Raw genomic sequence first — 6,967 nt, forward strand, 5'->3', positions numbered from 1 at the left:
TAACAGTTTGAATAATTTCACAATGTATAACAATATAACAATTGTTGATCATATCATTAACGTCTTCTTTCAAGATCTATATGGAACGACTACTAAAATTAGTCGATGGCAAAAGTGCATATTTAGAGAGACTGACTCACGTAGAACGCGATGGTGTGAAGAAGATAATCATGCAATCAATATTCCACTTGAGGTGATGGCGTGCTGTGCAAAACAAGAGAATGTCGATGAGTAACATTTCGATCAGCAATTTACTATATTCTAGAATATGTTTTTGAATTAATGTTGATCATGTGAGCCTACCTTTGCTCACCAGTTAAAAACGTTTTTATACATGATATTCCTAGTGCTCTTCCCTGTGGGGTTAATTTTTTTCTTTGACTTTGCCAAAATCCTTGTTGTTTGCCTTGACACACCTCTTAACACTGCATATTTATCCTTGTTGTTTGCTTTGACACATCTCTTGGCAATGCACATTTATCCTTGTTGTTTGCCTTGACATGGGGGTTCCTAAGGGGCTCGCGCGCGCCGGCTGCTTAACTCGCGCAGCCGCGCACACCCCCCTTCCCCACACCCGCGCCTGATTAGCGCTCTTGCTAATTACCATCATTAGCATTAATTACATTGATTAGTATTATTTCTTTAGTACGTGAAAAATTGAGTGTCGTAGGCTTTCCGGACCTTCCATTATATTTGAGGGATGAAGTGAATAATTCAAGTCATCAAACAAACATAATGAAACATCCGACACCTCGAGAGAAGAATATTGGAGACATTGCTGGACCTTTAGCCTGCCAGTCAACTTCAACCTGAGATATGCCCGTCAAACCACTCGAAGACGACGACCAGATATGTTACACATTCAGGATACTTGACAAAAATAGTTAAAGATCTACAACATCTCAAATATTCTTAACTCATACTCATGTGAATCTAGTTCCCAGGATATACACTAGATTCACACTTTCATCTTAAGCATGGACATACATAGCAGACACATTTAAGAAGAAAAGGACTTAAAGACTTACATCAACTTGAAGAAAAGAACTTAAAGACTTAAATCAACTTAATAGTTACATAGGCCGACCGGCCAAATAGATATATAAGAGAACAACGGAAGCTTGTCTACCCAAACCACAAGCACACCGACTAGGGGTTTACCCCCATTAAGTTCCAAGTCCTAGAAGAAGCAGTCGATTACCCGCATCACTCAAAGACTAAATCTAAAACCTGCAAGCAAAAGGTTAATTCAACAGCAAGAGTCAGCAAGCACCAAGACAAGCCTAACACCCTACTTGCAAGGCATATAATTAAGGAAGGCATAATCTTTTTAGCATAAAGCAAGTTTTATTTGCATAAAACATTTCTAAATCAGGTTTACTTTCAAATAAATTTCAGCAAGCTAGTACTTGACATATTGGGCATCAAAGTAGGCATTAATCATGTATAAATATACATATGCACCTCATTGCCTTCCATGGCAGCAAGGAGATCATTCTCAAATCTCATCACAATTTGAAGGTAAATTTCAACATTTAGAAGAATAAACACAAGTCTATACTCAATACATATCCACACGCCGCTCATGACCACGAGCACGGCTAATCGATTAGTTTTAACTCTGCAGAGTTTGTACACTTTACCCACATGATGCGAAATAATAATCATGCAAGAGCATGGCACGCGATACATAAGTACCCGATTTATTACTCGCAATAAAGCTTTTCCAAAATTCATGATTTAGCCTTACACCAGCACGATACGTGTTACTCCATCCTAAGCCATACACGTTATATGACTTAAGGTTGTGGTGGCGGACACAACGGGAACCCACCCACGTGGCACAATACCGTTGTATTGGACAGACTTAGTCACCTAAACTACCACGTCGGGGAAAATAGAAAGTTCCTCTGAGTTATCCGAACTCATACACACTAGCCTACCAGAATGTAAGGCTAAACCATAAATAATTTACTAAGCTTGGGCTATCCCATACTAGCACATGTGGTTGTACTGTATATGAAATAAACTGACATTGAGTGAAATCATTGAGTGAAATCCTTAGGTCGGTTTGGACGCACTCTCCCTCTATCGGTACACAACTAATCACCATATGTGCACCACTTGAGACCTAAACCTAAAATCCATGTTTTCCATCATTTTATTTATCAAAATCGCAAGTATTAAAGTTCTGTCCAGATTATTTCAAAATCAGTTTTCATATTTGTAGTGAGCCCATAATGACAAGGAAGATCATTCTAAGCATGGCTAAGCATTATAGTAACCTAGTGACTCCAAAATTCATATATAAAGTGGTATAGTCATATTGTTCCTATTGTTCCTAAGGTTAGGAAGGAATGATGGATATGGATATATGTGGGGTTAAGGTGATAATGCAAATAATAGGAGTTTGTCTAACAAGTTTAACAAAATTTTAATTGTTTAGAGTACAATCGACATGCAAGATTTGCAAACATTTTCAATAACCTCCAAAACATAGGTTCAAAGTGATCAAAGAGAGGGAGGTGGGACTTGCCTTGAATCAGGAAAATGTCAGCATCTAAATCACTTCTTTACCGTTTAAGCAATCATCTATACAAAGTACACGTTATGCAATTAAACACCGAAATATGCAAAAAATCCAAAATGCTCTAAAATGATTGATTTGTGCACAGTGTATAGGTACTAGTCTAATATGAATTTATGTGAAAGAATTTCTATTTTATCTCATTTCATTTGAGAGTTATGAATTTTAGAAGTTTCGTCGGTATAGTGTAGGATTTACATAGGTACTATTGTGAAATGCTGTTGTAAGGTGATTCTTATCAAGTTTATGCTTGCTGGGGTGAGGATATGTGTTTTCTAAGACTAACACATTTGGTTTGACAATTTTTTGGAGTTAATATGAATTCTTTATATATTTTACAAGTTATAACGTGTTATAGGTGTATAGTGTTTTATAGGTTCATGGCTTTAGATGTTTAGGTCCAGAACTTGCCTCATATAGCTAGTGATGTATAAAATGAGTATTTTAGTTAACTAATTTAACCTTAGTTCATAAGCTTATGGTCTTTATTATCATGGTTCATATTTTATAAACTAGGGGAGCTCTAGTCTATGCTAGCAATTTATTATATCAACCTAAAAATTATTATATGAGCTAAGTGCCTTATGTTTTGGTGGATGGGGATGGAACTATGACCTCTCTGGTCTAACAAGTTTTATGTTGGTTTATTCATAGCTAGAGTGCATTTTAACTACCTCACACATATATTTTGCTTAACCATTACTAGGTGATTAACTCCTAGGTTATCTATTTAAAGATTAGAACTATAACCTGTTCAAAAGGTGCCATATTTTATTTTACTATGTTGAAGCTCACTATTTTCTGGTTATATAGAAATTTGGTTCACTCCATTTGAACTAAAAATGAATTTTCTACAAATTTTACAAATTAAAGGCTACTCTATATTGGTTATTACTTACATAAATATTTAGAGGATTTTATCATACAGTAAGTATATAATTTTATTTTATAACCTAGAAGTATATGTTTTGGTGATTCTACAGAACTTGGGTTTACTTAAAATAGTTCTAAGATGAATTTTATGTGAATTTCTAAATTTCAGCTTACCTAAAACTAGTCATTTTAAAGATAATAGTTTCAGAGGCATTTGATCTAAAGTATGTATACTATTTCATTTTACTTTTTAGGAAAACATAAGTTGATGGATCTATAGAAACTGAGTTTGCTCTAAAATGAGTTGAGATGAATTTTATATGCATTTTATAAGTTTGTGTATGCTTTATGTATGATTTATCTTAGACCAATTTTAGAGACAAATTCTGTACTGAGGGTGCCAAGCTTTATGTTTCCACATTAAAGTTCATAGTTTCCTTAACCTCCATAAATTTGAATCATCTCAAAATAAGTTATATTTGATTTTATATGGATTTTACAAGTTTAGATGTTTTCCTGTTAAAAAGTAAAGGCTTTTAGTATTATCTTTTTACATTTTCAGATTTTTAAACTCATGGGGTCCACCTGTCGGTCTCAGGATAATATGCAAATGGGCCCCTAGAGTTTCAGGAAATCAACCCGCAGTCCTAGGTCCATATGTCATTGAGTGAAAGCATTACATAATGAACCTTATAGTTGTTTAACTTCTCAAAATGAAGTCCCTGTTTCTTCTCCATTCGATAAGCAGCAGAGCAGCCATGGGCGGCACCTCTGCTCGCCGGTGTTGGCGACAAACGGTAACTCCGTTGGGGTTGCGACCAAAATAGAAAATGAAGGGCATGCTATCACGATTCCAGTCCTATGCATTTCTCAGATATTGGACATCGGAGTAGCGCCAGCGGCGAGTCCGAGCAGAGGATGTTTTCGGGTGGTGGTGCATGTCGTGCTATAGACTGGATTTACCCAAAGGGATGCATGCATGTATGTTGTATAGGCTGCTGGGTGCTCACCGAGATGCTAGACAAGGCTAGGGATGTCTGCAGAGCCACAGCGACGGCGAAGCTCCATGGCGGCATGGCACAACTCCAGGAATGACGTCGGCTGCTCGATCTGTAAGGGGAGTCACTAGTACGGTGCATGCAAGAGGTCAAAAGCTATCTAGGGAGGCTATTCATGCATGGAATTTGACTGACGCTCACCGGAGAGAATGGAATCGATGATGGAAGCGATTGAATGGAGTTGGAGAACACGATGTCGATCTCCAAGATCGCTGCGCCATTGGATGGGTTTTCTTGGGGTATCTTGAAGAGGACGTCGAGGTGATCCTGGTGGCGCAAGGGTTCGGCTTGGGGTGGTTCGGTTCGGTCGGAACGACGATGAGAACCCGATGACGGCGTCCAGTGCGCGCTCCAGAGCATCGTCGGCGAGCTCTGCGTTCCCGTGGCTGCAGTGGATGAAATGACGTGGTGTCAAAATAGAAGATGATCGGCATGATGAGGAAATTATGGAACGGTAGAAGAGAGGAGACGACCACGGCACAATGGCGATGGCAACGGCCGTCGTCTTCACGGCCGGCGGCAAGGTCGAGATGGAAAAGAAAAGCCGGAGCTCTCCCCCTCGGTTTGCTCGGCTCAGGAGTGGTAATGGGGAGGAGGCGATGTAGCTGGGTGGAGGTGAAGCCTCGGTTCGGCGCTGCCACGTCGAGGCCACGCGTCGACGCCGTCCAGTGCTGGTCGGCTCCCTCGGTCTCTCTCTCGGCTGTCACTGTGTTGGATGGAGGAGAAATAGAATATGGACAGAGAAGAAGTGACTCAGAGAGGCTTCCATGTGGGTCCAGGGCAATATAGGCTAGGTGGGTGTGAGTGCTATGGGTAGATGATTGGGTGTAACCGTGTAAATGGTTTTGGACGAATTTTCTGGATTAATTCTCTCACCCTTTCTTTGTAACTCCATAGTTTATTTTGTGGCCAGGATAAATTAGTGTGGATTTTTGTGATGATAGATGGAGATACCTAGATTCCATTTTCTTTGGTTGCACTTAAAAATTTTGGATAGACTACTCACAGTAATTAGGAGAAAATAGGCTCTAATGGTTTAGTTGTTTGTGTAGATTTCAGATATTATTCATGAGACCTATTATGAAATACAAATCGAAAATCCAAATGCATAAGAAGGACTCAAGTCAAAACATGTCTTATGCAAGTATGCATGCTTACACCTGTGTTTGTATTTTTGTCCTAGGTTATAAATGAAAAAGTTTTAATTTGCCCTCAAATTTTATTTAGTTACATGAGTTAGGTCAACTTCCCCTAGGTTAAAAATGGAAATTTTTGGTTCAACAAATTGAAGGACTTTCCTTTCAACTAGATTTGACGAAAATTTCTTAATCCGGGTATGTTACAACCTATCCCCCTTAAAATAAATCTCGTCCCCGAGATTTGGGTAGGGTTGTGGGCGGGTTACATTTTTTTTTTGTGTTGGCTTCCCAAGAATTCTACTCTTCTAGTGTGGTTCTTACTATCGAGCTCCTAATCTTAAGAATGGATTATAATTCTAATCTTGACTGATGTTTGAAAGACCTACTAAAAGTTTTACTTGTATGATGCTTTCTGATGACACGATAGTATCTGATTTAATTATTTTTCTAAGCCTCTTTCAAACATACCACATTTAATATCTCTAACAAAAGGTTCTACTTAATTCCAATGGGTAAGGTTAGCTTAAGTCTAGACTATCTCTTGAGGATTCACAAATGATAGTAACTTTCTTAAGTTGTATTATAAACTTGCTACCATAAAACATTTAGAAACTTCTATTTAGTGGATGGGTGGCAGGTTTTACTCAGTTGTGGTTTACAAAGGCTTTGGTAGATGACCAAAAATGGTACTAGAGAAGTTGGTTCTAACCAGGTATATTATGGTACATATTTGTGGGATCTATGGCCAATGATCTATCTTAGTTGAGCCCACATTTACAAAAGTTTAAAATTCTGGACAGCAACACGAAGGTTACCAATTTAAAGTTAAGCGGGTTGCTTGATGGCATGTATAGAAATAACTTTTTTTTAAGAAGGCATGAATGTATGCTATGATATCATGATGAATGAATGATGCGATGAATGTATGGAATGATTCAATGCTTATGAAGATATTTTTTTGTATTGCATACATGCCATAGAACAATCCCCTTCAGTCCAACTGATTAGTAGGTTGCGGTGGTAATTTTTAAAACAAATGGATCATTTTAGAGAAGTTTTCAAAATCTATAAGTCAAGTTTCCTAACCATGTTTGTGAGTTGCTTCAATGTACAAATCTTGCATCCAACCATAAAGGGGCACAAAATTCGCGCATTGAGCCTTCTCAACATAAATCACATAGTTTGCTTATGACTTTGTTCCTAGTATGGTGGGTTTCTTTTAGGCATTGTGGGGGCTTACCAAGATTAAATATTTGTCTCTAGGTGTACAAAGTCATGGTACACTATCCCCCTTAAAAATATAAAATTTT

The 6,967-nt window shown here is 38.1% G+C and overlaps 1 long non-coding RNA gene across 4 annotated transcripts; it reads right to left on the reverse strand.

Annotated features, from left to right (window-relative positions):
* Positions 1-852: 852 nt before the first annotated feature.
* LOC9267621 (uncharacterized) lies at positions 853-5,105 on the reverse strand. 4 transcript variants are annotated; one of them, XR_010734441.1, is made up of 5 exons: positions 4,995-5,105; positions 4,660-4,904; positions 4,471-4,585; positions 2,537-2,592; positions 853-1,230 (listed from the first exon to the last, which is right to left on the reverse strand). It is a non-coding gene; the product is annotated as an uncharacterized lncRNA (long non-coding RNA). The 4 variants fall into 4 exon arrangements; XR_010734440.1 differs by having other exon boundaries at positions 4,992-5,105; XR_010734439.1 differs by lacking the exon at positions 2,537-2,592.
* Between the last annotated feature and the right edge of the window lie 1,862 nt (positions 5,106-6,967).

This window comes from Oryza sativa, chromosome 8, assembly GCF_034140825.1.
Source record: "Oryza sativa Japonica Group chromosome 8, ASM3414082v1".
NCBI classification, from domain to species: Eukaryota; Viridiplantae; Streptophyta; class Magnoliopsida; order Poales; family Poaceae; genus Oryza; species Oryza sativa.